Source organism: Microcebus murinus, chromosome 5, assembly GCF_040939455.1.
Source record: "Microcebus murinus isolate Inina chromosome 5, M.murinus_Inina_mat1.0, whole genome shotgun sequence".
Taxonomy (NCBI): Eukaryota; Metazoa; Chordata; class Mammalia; order Primates; family Cheirogaleidae; genus Microcebus; species Microcebus murinus.
In genome coordinates this window covers 47818663-47833080 of record NC_134108.1, presented here as the reverse complement: position 1 = coordinate 47833080, position 14418 = coordinate 47818663, and the positions used below count along the sequence as shown (strand labels likewise).

Below are 14418 nucleotides of genomic sequence, written 5' to 3'. Positions count from 1 at the left end.
TTGTCAAAAAAGAATCCATCTTTCATCACATGTAACAATATGGTGTAGAAATGGTTTGCCTTTATTTCATGACAGCAAAGAAAGGCAAGCTTAGAAACGATTTCTCTTCTGACGCTCGTTGAATTCATACAGAACCCATCTATCCAGCTTCTTTACCTTGCCCATTTCTTTCAAATGGTCCAATATTGTTGGAATAGTAACATGAAACCTTGCTGCTAACTCATGTGTAGGTTGAGATGGATTTGCTTTCACTATAGCTTTCAGCTCATCAGTATCCACCTTGGTCTCAGGTCACCCAGGTGGCTCATTTTCAAGACTAAAATCACCAGGACAGAACTCAAACCATCGTCGTACTGTGTGTTCATGAGCCACATCCTTCCTAAACACTTCATTGATATTTCAAGCTGTCTGTGCAGCATTGGTTCCATGACAGAACTCATATTTGAAAATAACACAAATTTTAGACAGCCATGGTTTCACAAAAATTGCTCTAAAAAATTTTGAAAGCCATTTTCCAGATGCATGCTGGGTAAAAAAGAAAAAAAAAAGATAATCACAAGCCAAACCATGTGTTTGAAGAAATGAAGATGTGCCTTCACAATAAAAATAAAACAAGAAGTGTCAAAGTGAAATGTCAAGAGATATCAACTATTAAACTTAGTACTTAAGGAAATCAGACATTTCATATTTAATAACCTAAAAGTTGCCCTTATAACTTTTTCAAATTCCTACAGCTTCTTCAACCGTTTCTTCTGTCTCATATCATCAGTTTTCCTCTTTCTACTGGATCATTGCCATATATATATAAATATTCTATTGTTTCTTCCACCTTGAAAAAAAAGAGAGACTTTTTAAAAGCTCATCTGTCTCCTATAGGTATTATATCATTTCTTTCTATCCACTTACAAAAGACAAAACAACCAAAAACATTTTTCCTTAAAAAAATTTGTATTCACTCTCTCCAATTTTATCTCCTATACCTTTTTGAATCCACTCCATCAGGATTTTCCTCCTACCACTCCATAAAACTGCCCTTCTCATTACCAGGTTACCACGCTGACCCCCACAGTCACTAAATCCAATAGTCATTTTTCAGTCCTCGTTTTATTTGAATTAGCACCATTTGGTACAGTGATCAATTCCCGATCTCTGAATTAGGCTTCCAGGATACCATACTTACGTGGTTTTCCTCTATCTTTCTAGCCACTCCTTTGCTGGGTCCTGTTCATCTTCTAACCTCTAAATATTGGCAGTGCATCGAAGCTTAGTTTTTGAACCCCTTCTCTATTTTATCTATGCTCACTACCTAGCTGATCTCATCCTATCTCATAGCTTGAATTACTACCTAGATGTTGATGGAGCCCAAAGCTTCTCCCTTGAATTCCATCTCCTTATGTCTGCCATCAAAAATATATCCAGAATTTCTCACGACATCTCACTATCCCCACCTACCTGCACCACTCTGATCCAAGCCATCTTGATCTCTTTTGTTTGTTCTTTTACTTCCCCTCAGTCTATTCTCTACACAGCAGCAAGCATGATCCTGTCGAAACACGTCCAATGCAATCAGCCTTCTGCTCAAAATCTTCCGTGACTCTCACAAGAAAACAAAGTCCTTGTCATGACCAGCACAGCTCTGTATGCTCTGGCTTCTGCTGCTTCCCAGACCTTGTCTCGTACTCTTTGCTCTTAATGCACTCCGGCCTCTTTCCACTTCCGTCCCTGCATTGCTGCCCCCGCCTGAGATACTCTTTCCCCAGCTACCTCCTGGATTGCCCCTCACCTCCTTCCTGTCACTACTCAAAAGGCTCCTCTGTGGGCCCTTCCCTGACCATCTAAAATGTCACCCCCCACCTAGGCAATTCAGATCCCCCTTCCCAACTTCGTTTTTTCTTCTGAGCAGTTATCCGTAGCGTACATTTCATTTATCTTTAGTGTCTGTCTTCTCCACTAGACTGTAAGTTCCACAAGGGTAGGGCTTTTTGTCTGTTTTGCCATTTTATCTCCAACATTTAGAAAAGTGCCTGGTATAGAATAAGTGCTCAGTAATTATTTGTTGAATAAATGGATGGTTTTCAAACTTGTCAACATGAGCATATTGACTTTATTTTGGTGCTTTTAAAGATTTCCCTAGAGAACTCAGCCAGTGCAGCTGGAGTGAGTCTGAGTGTTAGGGTCAGGACGGGGGGAACTTGGCTGGCATGGCCAAGCCAAGGGATGGGGGCAGAGCAGATGCAGTTGGGAGAGTGAGGCTACACAGGGGCTTGGACAAATATGTGGAGAGGTAGACGGCTAAAATAAACACTCTGATGGTGGACTGCAAGGGGAGAATGTGGTGTGAATGTGTGTGTGTAATCATACATGCGTTCCCTAGCTCTGTCCACAGAGAGCCTAGAAGCAGGGACGTTCCAGTAGCAATGAGAGTACTTCATGTTCAACCTTATAACAGTAGGGATTCAGATGACAGATACTGCACTAAAGAGAGGCCCCTGAATATTTTTTAAATCTAAAAATATGATGCTAGCATACTGGAGCTGAAGGAGACACTCATGGAAAACCTACAGTATCTTCTAATTTTACAGAAAGTGAAAAGCTTGTCTTGAGACATTAAGCAAGAAAATAAAATGCACCCATAATCCTATTATCCAGAGACAACTGCCCTTATCATTACAGACTGTATCCCTTAAGACTATATATTTATGGAAATGTTTTGTAAAAGTGGAGAAATACTACACATGCTATTCTATAACATGTTTTTTACTTTATACTTATAAATATGTTTCCATGTTATATTCATCATGATTTTTTTTTAAAGCCTACAGCACCTGGTATTCCCAGGGAGTCTCCCATCCAAGTACTAACCAGGCCCAATCCTGCTTAGCTTCTGAGATCCGACAAGATCAGGCACATTCAGGGTGGTACGGCTATGATCGTAGACCTCATAATAACTTTTTTTGTTGTGCTAGTGATAAAAACCAAAATCAAACTGGCTTAAGAAAGAGTGAAAAGTCCAGTGCTTTCTGTTCAGTCAGCATTATTCAGGTGGGCTCTTCTCTACAACTCCAAGCTATCTTTTTTTTTTTAAACCAACTCTAGCAGAAAAAAGAGCTTCCTTTTCCCGATCTTTTGGATAAAAGTGCTGGGATCAAAATGCATTGACCAACACAGGTCAGGTGTCTGTCTCTGAACTCATCACTGCGGCCGGGAAATAGGGTATACTGCCTCACCAGACCTGGATCGTGCAGCCTGGAGCAGGGTAATTGCCAGCCTTCTTCATGGAATGAGAGGAGGAAAGGCAGTCCCTTCAAAGAAAACTGGGATCCTGTTGCCTGTAAAAAGGGTGAATGGATTCTGTATAGGCACAATAACAGAAGTTGAGCACAAATATCAAATCAGCATAATTCTATTAATACATCATTATTTTGATGGTTTGCATAGTTATCCCATGAAATGAATGAATCATTAATTTGATATAAGTCTATCATTGGACTTCTAGATTTGTTTCATGTTTCAAATGATAAACATCTTTGCTATGAACAATCTAAAAGCTTTATGTTCATCTTTATTTCCTGTAGGCCAAATTCCTACTAGTAGAATTTCTGGGTAAAGGACTAGTATTTTTTGCTTTTACTGTGTTTTGCCAAATTGCATTACTATATGCTTTCAAATAACACTACATATTATTTTTTAAGTCCTAAAAATAGAAAAATATAAGGTTTAATAAAACCCTCATTTAAAATTTGTATTTTGGGGTTTTTTTTTGAGTTGTGGTTTGCATTTCCATTTGCCATTTGCGTTTCCTCTTTTGGGGTTTGCCCAAATACTGGGCTATTTACCTTTTCTTTTCTTTTCTTTTTTTTTTTTTTTTTTTTGAGACAGAGTCTCGCTTTGTTGCCCAGGCTAGAGTGAGTGCCGTGGCAACAGCCTACCTCACAGCAACCTCCAACTCCTGGGCTCAAGCAATCCTGCTGCCTCAGCCTCCCGAGTAGCTGGGACTACAGACATGTGCCACCATGCCCAGCTAATTTTTTCTATATATATGTTAGTTGGCCGATTAATTTCTCTCTATTTATAGTACAGACGGGGGTCGAGCTCTTGCTCAGGCTGGTTTCGAACTCCTGACCTCAAGCAATCTGCCCGCCTCGGCCTCCCAGAGTGCTAGGATTACAGGCGTGAGCCACTGCGCCCGGCCATACCTTTTCTTATTGGTTTATGAACTTTCTTCATTAACTGTATTAACTATGACTCGTATTTATTGCTAAAAATTTCCCCAGTTTGTTATTTTGTCTACACTGATTATGCTACTTTTTTCAAATTAAAATTTTCATTTTTATATATTCTATCTGTCTTAATCTGTTCAGGCTGTTACAACAAAATACGTTATATGGGGTAATTTATAAATAACAGAAATTTATTTCTCACAGTTCTGGAGGCTAAGATCAAGGCCCTGGCAGTTTCAGTGTCTGGCGAGGGCTTGTGCCGTCTGCTTCAAAGATGAGATCTTGCTCAGTCCTCACATGGTGGAAGGGCAAAGCAGCTCCCTTCAACCTCTTTTATGAGGGTACGAATCCCATTCATGAGAGATCTGCCTTCATGACTAAATCACCTCCCAAAGGCCCCACTTCTTTTTTTTTTTTTCTTTGAGACAGGGTCTCACTCTGTCACCAAGCCTGGAGTGCAGTGGCATCATCATAGCCCACTGCAGCCTCCAACTCCTGGGCTCAAGCACTCCTTCTGCCTCAGCCTCATGAGTAGCTGGGACTACAGGTTCCAAAGACCATGCCAGGCTAATTTTTGTATTTTTTATAGAGATGGGGTCTCACTCTTGCTCAGGCTGGTCTCAAACTCCTGGTTTCAATCATTTCTCCTGCCTTGGCCTCCCAAAATGGTAGGATGATAGGGGTGAGCCACCACGCCTGGCCTGGCGCCACCTGTTAATACCATCACTTTAGTGATTAAGTTTCAATATACGGATGGGGGAGGTGTAAATTCAGAGCATAGCACTGTCATTGTTGATGTGTTTAGAAAGGGCTTCCCCAAGGCTGAGGCGGGCGGATTGCTCGAGGTTGGGAGTTCAAAACCTCCTGAGCGAGACCCCGTCTCTACTAAAAATAGAAAGAAATTAATTGACCAACTAAAAATATATATACAAAAAATTAGCTGGGCATGGTGGTGCATGCCTGTAGTCCCAGCTACTTAGGAGGCTGAGGCAGGAGGATCGCTTGAGCCCAGGAGTTTGAGGTTGCTGTGAGCTAGGCTGACGCCACGGCACTCACTCTAGCCAGGGCAACAAAAGTGAGACTCTGTCTCAAAAAAAAAAAAAAAAATCTCAAGAGAGATTGTGTTTATAAACCCCAAACAAGACTTAAGAGCTATGCTCAGAAGGCACTTACTGAATATGACTACCTAAATTTCTACTCTTATTAAAATTAAATAAAATTAAAAAAAAAAAAAAAAAGCAAGAGCGAGACCCCGTCTCTACTATAAATAGAAAGAAATTAATTGGCCAACTGATATATATATATAAAATTAGCCGGGCATGGTGGCGCATGCCTGTAGTCCCAGCTACCCGGGAGGCTGAGGCAGAAGGATCACTGGAGCCCAGGAGTTTGAGGTTGCTGTGAGCTAGGCTGACGCCACGGCACTCACTCTAGCCTGGGCAACAAAGCGAGACTCTGTCTCAAAAAAAAAAAAAAGAAAGGGCTTCCCCATCCCTGTTATATAAATATATTATTAAAATCCCTTTTAATATCTTTACAGCTTTATTTTTACATTAAATCTCTAAACCATGATTTATTTGGATGTATGGTATGACGTTGGATTCTAACTATATTTTTTTATTATAATTTTCATTTAAATTTATTTTTTTTTCTTTTTGGAGTTTCTGATGAAAGAAGGAATGCATTTTTTAAATTATAATTTTCATTTAAATTTCTTTTTTTTTTCTTTTCTAACTATTTTTTTAAAAAATACAATTAGCCCTTGAACAATGCAGGGGTTAGGGGTGCCAATCCCCCACACAGTTGAAAATCCATATATAACTTTGGACTCCCCCAAAACTTTACTAATAGCCTACTGTTGACCAGAAGCCTCACAATAATAGAGTCTACACATATTTTGTATGTTGTATGTATTATATACCATATAATATACAATAGAGAGTTCTTACAATAGAGATAGGAAAAAGAAAATGTCATTAAGAAAACCTTAAGGGGCCGGGCACGGTGGCTCACGCCTGTAATCCTAGCACTTTGGGAGGCCGAGGCGGGCAGATCGCTGGAGGTCAGGAGTTCAAAACCAGCCTGAGCAAGAGCAAGACCCTGTCTCTACTAAAAATAGAAAGAAATTAATTGACCAACTAAATATATATATACAAAAAATTAGCCAGGCATGTGGTGCATGCCTGTAGTCCCAGCTACTAAGGAGGCTGAGGCAGCAGGATTGCTTGAGCCCAGGAGTTTGAGGTTGCTGTGAACTAGGCTGATGCCACAGCACTCTAGTCCCCGTAACAAAGTAAGACTCTGACTCAAAAAAAGAAAAAAGAAAACCTTAAGGAGGAGAAAGTACGTGTATAGTACTATACTGTATTTATCAAAACCACAAGCTTATGTCATCTGTTTACAAGAAGAATCATGTATCTGAAATGGTGGGCAACCATAGCTGCAGACTTAAATCTACCGTACATATCAAGCAATTCAACTTTTTCTTGTAATGTCACTACCTTTCTCTGCTTGGGAGCACTTCTAGTGTCACTAATGGCACTTTGTGTGCATCCCATGGTGTTATCAAGGTTTACAGTATTGCACTAAACACAATGAAAAATATGCAAGAACCGAGAGAGATCACTTTTTACTGCAAGATGAAATTTACTAGAGGGACAACTGCCCATGTGGAGATGATTAGCATCACATGGCTTTAAGTAGCTACTCGGTTACTGCTGTGTTTCTCCGAAAACAAGACCTACCCATAAAATAAGCCCTAGCAGGATTCCCAACCATTTGCACAATAGAAGCCCTACCCCGAAAATAAGACCTAGTGATGGGCGTGGCTACGCAGCAGGTATCTGCACAACCTGTGCATATCGTCTCGCAGCGGTAAAGAAGACCAGCAGCCCTTCTCATCTGCCCCATTGTGACAGCTACTATCCCAGAGGTGACCAGAAAGGTGCGGGCAGCCCCACCAACAAGGTCGGCTCCCCCTGTCAGGTCCCGGCCATCCTGTGCGTGCTGCGAGCTGAGGCTTTGAGGGGAAAATAACACATCCCCTGAAAATAAGCCCTAGGGTGTCTTCTTGAGGAAAAATAAATATCAGACCCTGTCTTATTTTTGGGGAAACATGGCAGTAACACTTGAGCTCACTGCAATAGCAACAGGTGGCTACGAAATGATTACAGTAGTACAGTATGTACTATAGTTAATTTATGTAGTTATGATTTAATACTGCATCCTTACATTTGTTTATAATGTCTCTCAAGTGGGAATAGTGCCACATACAGTCTGTGTGTAAGTTTTGATAACTTTTAACTTTTTATAATAGATTTGTATATATTTTAGAGTAATAAATGATAAAATAGACTGCATCTACATATATTTTATACATTCATAACATACCCAATTTTTTCTTAATTTTTTCAATAATTCTAGGCTACAGGGTTCATCTGTTTTTTCAAGTTGTTGCAAATCTCCAAAAATTTTTCCTATACATTTACTGAAAAAAATCACACGTAAGTGAACCCTTGCACTTGAAACTCATGTTGTTCAAGGGTCAACTGTGTTTATCCAGTTTTTTTTGATACTAGATATTACTCATTGAATAATCCATCTTCCTTTCTCTCCCCCAATATCTAATAGTATTTTACTATCGAATATCAACAATGACAAAATTAATATATTTCCTCTTCCTCCTTCTCCCTAACTTCTTCTCCATCACCTAATTTTAGTAAGTAATATTATCTTTCTTAGTGTTTACCGATGTATTATTTTATCTCTGTATTATTCAATATAATGCCTATAACTTTATTACTTGCTTTATTAGCTTTAAGTAATAACTTTCAACCCCTGGTTATTAAACATGAAAAATCAGTGTACTTTCATCCTTTTCTACCCTTTGTTTCCCCCCATCTGTTCTTTCAGCATAATCCTCGTATTTGTCTTAGTCTTTTTGTTTACATCAAAGATCACCACCAATCCCTTTGCGGTCTTTTTCCCACTCATTTCTTGGCTGGCTGAATTTTCTAACAGATTTTTCAAATAGGTTTATGAAAATAATATTCCCTGAGTCCTTTCATGTTAAAATTATTTGTCTTTTGTCTTTTTTTTGAGACAGAGTCTCACTTTGTTGCACAGGCTAGAGTTCCGTGGCGTCAGCCTAGCTCACAGCAACCTCAAACTCCTGGGCTCAAGCGATCCTCCTGCCTCAGCCTCCAAAGTAGCTGGGACTACAGGCATGCGCCACCATGCCCGGCTACTATTTTTCTATATATATTAGTTGGCCAATTAATTTCTTTCTATTTATAGTAGAGATGGGGTCTCGCTCTTGCTCAGGCTGGTTTCGAACTGCTGACCTCAAGCAATCTGCCCACCTCGGCCTCCCAGAGTGCTAGGATTACAGGCGTGAGCCACCACGCCTGGCTGTCTTTTGTCTTTTTACCTAAAAGAGATCTTCCTTTAAGATCTTGTAACCATTGCTTCAAAATCTTTCAGCATTGAACTTTGCTATGGAGAAAGACTAAGGCCTGCTCAGACATTATATAAGTAAAAAGAATAGTCCCACTGGAGAATAAAGATTAAATAGGTCCTAACAGTGATATGCTCCCCAAGGATGGTCCATCCAATGTCTCATTCTCACCTAAGGTAAAATTTCAAGTTGAAAGATTAAAAGTCTGCCTCCTTGTTGCCATTCCACAAATATGTTAAGATAGTACCATATTAGTGACTAAAATCCAGGTATTTTTTCATTTTAGATAAATTAAGTCATATATGTTGTAAAATATTTGTTTTTCTTTTTTCTTTGAGACAGAGTCTCACTCTGTTGCCTGGGCTAGAGTGCCGTGGCAGCAGCAACCTGAAATTCCAGGGCTCAAGCAATCCTCCTGCCTCAGCCTCCCAAGCAGCGGGGACTACAGGCATGTACCACCATGCCTGGTTAATTTTTTCTATTTTTAGTTGTCCAGCTAATTTCTTTCTATTTTTAGTAGAGATGGGGCCTCGCTCTTGCTCAGGCTGGTCTTGAACTCCTGAGCTCAAGCAATCCTCCTGCCCTAGGCTCCCAGAGTGTAAAATATTTGTTTTTTAAGAGCATCAATAAAGCCAAATTTATTTTCAATAAATGCAGCACATAAACAGTTTTATTTCTCCTAAATTGCCTCTCATGGGAAAAAAATGTATCCTCGCTATTAATCTAAAGAGAAATTCACATGAAGCAATGTTCTAGTTTATCATCCTTTTGTGGGAAAAGTGGTGAGTGACCCCTGGAGGCAACTGGAAAAATATCCTGCTGCTTTCAGGAGTGAAGTGGGGAATGAAGAATTAGAAAGCACATCTTCCTATTTAGAGAAAAACATTTTTAAAAGTTTAATCAGGGTGAATTAAAACATTTAATTTTCTTTTTTCTTTTTCTTTGAGAGAGGGTCTCACTTTATTGCCCAGGCTAGAGTACAATGGCATCATCATAGCTCATTGAAACCTCAAACTCTGATCCCTAATGATGATCCCTAATTTTGTGTATGAATCCACACAAATCTTGGGTTCTCCCTGGAGTTGCACTTGTGTGTGAGAGACCCAAGGCAGTATGGCAAAGGCTTTGAGAACTGCTCTGAGTTAAACCATGGTCTAAGTCTCAGACTAACTCCTGAGTGGTATGTGTTCAGGACAGACACAGAGCAGCAAAGCAGAGGTTTTGAAAACTGGACTGAGATTGAAATCACCATAAAAGGCAATATAAAAATTGTAATCTGTACTTAATCAGGTTGATTTCCTGTTTTAAAAAAAGTCAACATTCTCCAGAGGAGGATTTTAACAGAACTCAGAGTCTGCACCACATAATTGTTACAATGTTCAGGATAAAATAGAAAATCACCTGCCCTACAAAGAACCAGGAAATTGTGACCAAATCCCAAGGGAAAGGAGAATAAACAGACATTAACCATGAAATAGCACAAATGTTGGTGAAATTAAAGACTTCTAAAGCAATTATTATGTGCTCCACGAGGCCAAGATAAAGACACTTGAGATAAGTGTTAAGATAGAAGTTTTCAGCAGAGAAACAGAAACTAAAAAAGAACCAAGTGAACATTTTTAAACTGAAGAGTACTAAAATAAAAAAATTCACAGGACGAGTGCAATAGCAGAATGAAGTTGATGAAGGAAAGAGGCAGTGAACTTGAAGATTAATGAACAGAAATTATCCAATCAGAAGACCAGGGGGGAAAACAAGGTTGGAAAAAACAGAACATGTGCGCATCAGGGATCTGTGGAACAATATAAAAAAATCTAACATACAGATCATTAGAGTTTTAGAAGGAGAGAAGAAAGAGGCAGAAAAATTATTTGAGGCAGAAAAATTATTTGAAGAAATAATGGCCATGCAGAAAAGGAGGAAACTATGCAAAACAGAAAAAAAATAATTTTTAAAAATTTATATGAATAAATATAATAATAAAATAAAAATAAATAAATAGATAAATAAAAGAAATAATGGCCAAAAACTTCCCAAATTTGGTGAAAGACATAAATTCACAGGTCCCAGAGGCTTGGTGAATCCCAAACAGTTAAATTCAAAGAAAACCATGACTAAAAACATCAAAATTAAACTGCTGAAAGCCACAGATAAAGAAAAAAAATCTCGAAAGCAGCCAGAGAGAAATGAAACACTAGATACATAAGAATAATGATTTGAATGACCACAGAATCCATGGTGGTCCAATGACAGTGAACGATATTTTTAAGTGCTAAAAGGAAAGAACTGTTAACCCAGAACTCTATATCCAGTGAAAATATTTTCAGGAATGAAGGTGAAACAAAGATAATTCTCATATGAAGGAATACCTAGAAATTTATTGCCAGCAGACCTGCTCTAAGAGAAATGATGAAGGAAGTTCTTTAGGCTGAGGGGAAATGATACCAGAGGGAAACCTGAGTCTTCAGAAATAAAGAGCAATAAAAATGTAGTTATCTGGTTTAACATTCTTCTTTTCTTTTAAATTCTTTAAAATGTGATTATTAAAAAAGATACGAATGAGGCAGGTACTATTGGTTAGGAGATACTAAGCTATTGAAACAAAAATTCAGTGATTTAAAAAGCAGAGATTTATTTTTTCTCACACAAAAGTTAGGGTGACGTTAGGATGAGGAGCTCATGGTGCAGGTAGAGAAAGAATTCTCCACACAAAGATAAGGTTAGAAAGAAGTGAAAGTTTATTTTACTTTCTTTGAGAGAGAGAGACAGAAGGCAAACAGAGAGAAAGAGAGAGAGAAGGGAGATGGCACAGCACATGAAAGAAAAAGAGGGGAAGTGCTGGCTTCAAGCAGAAGAGGCTTAGAGTTTTTATAGGGGCAAAGATATGAGAAAAAATAGTTACGGCTGCCAGAAGGAAATAGTACCTGCCTGATTCCTATCAGTTATGGCTGATAACAGAAGCAGCTGTGAAGCAGATCTGTCCAGTTGGTTTTTTTTCCTTTTTTCCCCTTCTCTTGGAGACTAGCTTATCCCTGGAATGGGGTTGGGCTGGGCTGGCGAATGTCCAGAAGGAAGATTTACAATTCCTTTCTGTCTGCTCAGTTCTTTTCAGATACTGTGAAAACAATCTCAGCAGGGGGTTAGTTAATCTTAAAAGACAGGTCATAATCTTAAAGACAGTGAGTTAGATAGTTCACTTTTCTCCATTAGATAGTTTATTAGCGAGGCCACCTTTCAATAACAACCAGAGGAATGCATTCCAGGTTGATAGGTAGCTCTGATCCATCCATCTTACAGTTCATATGTCTGCAGTTCCCTAGGGTGTTGTCATCATCTGAACGGTTGACACTGTTTCAGAGCCATGTCCAGGTTCTAACTGGGGAAGGAGGAACATGGCCTGGCAGAAGAACATCCAGTGTCTTAAGGCCCCTGGCCTTTCTGCTCACCTTCTACCGGCATCTCTAGTTGCAAATTAAGCTGGGAAATGTAGTGGAGCTGGACAGCCATACACTGGGTTACAACTTGGTTCCTTAGGAAGAAAGGGCAAATGCACTTTGGTGAATAGCAACTAGTCTCTGCTATAGCAGGTGAAAGAGAAAGGGGGCATTATAGACTGGGGGGACAGTGTGGTCAAAGGGAAGAGAAATAACACATGGTGTGTAAAGAACTAAGAACAATTTTGATGTTGTAATGTATAATAAATGATGAGATGGGGACAGTAAGAGATGAAGTTAGAGAGGTGGCCAGGGACAAATGAAGTTTGTTTTTTATTCCTAAGGAGGAGATGAACGGTTTTAAGTAGCAGATTTGCATTTTAGTCAGAAACTTAGGGCAAAAGATGGATTTGGGGAACAGAAGACTAGGGGGAAGAAAACCAATTAGGAAGTTGGGGCAACAATTATGTGGAGGGATGACAAAGGTTTAAAAGTAGGCTATGTAACATGGATAGAGATGTTAAATGAAATTTATGGGGGGGCATTGTTTTGCTTTTTATTTCTGCCTAGGAGGGCATTGTTTTGGACTGAGCTCTTGCACTAGGCCCAAGAGACCAGACCAAACTTGAATGGAGTCACTCATGCTAAATGATAAGTAATTAAACTGAACTTTGGAATGAGCTGGTTTTCTAAAAAACAGGAGATTCTCAGCAACCAATCAGAAGGGGCCCATTTTACCTGAAATGTCCAATCTTTTGTTCTCTGTTTCTGCTTTCTTCAGCCCTTTTCTTCCTATAAAGCCAACCTCATCTACTCAGCTCATCAGAACACCCATTCTATTTTATAGAATGAGACGTTACTTGATTCTAGAATCACTAATAAAAGGCAATTAGATAGTTAAACTAAATTTGTTGTAATTTTGTTTTTTGACAGAGAGGAGGCCTGAGTTAAGAAATATCTGTAGGAATAAAATTGGGTAGGACTGGTGATAAATTGAGGCAAGAAAAAGAAGAAAGTATGAAGGTAGTATCTCATATTCTTTTTAAAATTTTTTAATTTTTTAATAAGGATGCTAATCTCATCAGATTATTTACAGAGATAACTAGGCGGATGGTGGTATCAGCATGGAATATTACAAAATAGGGGCAGGTTTATTGAGGAAAAGATGAGTTCAGGTTTAGGCGACAAAGGTGAATTATTGTGAAGCTTGGTATTCTGACAAAATATTTATTTATTTATTATTTTTTAATAGAGATGGCCTCTCACTACAGCCCAGGCTGTAGTGCACTGGCTAGTCACAGGCTATGTGATCATATCACCCTGCAGCCTCGAACTCCTGCGCTCAAGAGTCCCCTGACCTCAGCCTCCCAAGTATCTGGGACTGCAAGTGTAGGCCACCATATCCAGCTCAAATTATTAAATCTCAGTATGTCAATAGAAGTGGGTTGCTCAAGTCCAACTCCTTTGAATAACAAACAGAGCTGTTTACAGTCTGGATCTAACCTACCTCTCCCATATCATCTTCTATTCTTTTTTATATACCTTTTGTTTCAACCACACCAAACTTTTTTTTTTTTTTTTTTTTTTTTCTTTTTTAAGCAGATTCTGACTTGTATACACCAAACTTTTTTCAAAGAGACCTTCCTGGACCCCAAAATCTAAAAAAATGTCAACCTTAAATAGTGAGATTCAGAAAATATGATTAAGTATGGAGTTTACTATTAGAGCCCAAAGTTTGAGGACAGCCACCTGGGAACATAGATTCAAATGCCCTGAATATACACTCTGATTAGAAGCAGTTATGGTGTGTGTGTGTGTGTGTGTGTGTGTGTGTGTGTGTGTTTTGAGACACAGTCTGGCTTTGTTGCCCTGGCTAGAGTGCTATGGCATCAGCCTAGCTCACAGCAACCTCAAACTCCTGGGCTCAAGTGATCATCCTGCCTCAGCCTCCCAAGTAGCTGGGACTGTTTTCTATTTTTTATAGAGATGGGTTCTCACTCTTGGTCAGGGTGGTCTCCAACTCCTGGCCTCAAGGGATCGATGCTCCCACCTTAGCCTCCCAGTGTGCTAAGATTACAGGAGTCACTACACTTGGCCGATTAGAGAGCTTTTCTAATAGTCTAAGCAAGAAACGAGGAGAACAAGAACTAAGGTAGCAGGAATGGAGAGTTAGATTTAAGACACATTTCTGAGGTGAACTGGTAAGCACTTACTGACCAAATGGATGGGGCTGGAGAGATGTGTTGCAAGTAATGATGAGACTAAGGTTTGTAGTCTGGGAGCCTAAGTGGACGAGCCAGAGAGTAAT

General features: G+C 39.3%; 1 pseudogene; it reads right to left on the bottom strand.

The window, feature by feature from the left end:
• Nucleotides 1-2813: 2813 nt before the first annotated feature.
• On the bottom strand, nucleotides 2814-2932 carry LOC142871062 (uncharacterized; annotated as a pseudogene).
• Between the last annotated feature and the right edge of the window lie 11486 nt (nucleotides 2933-14418).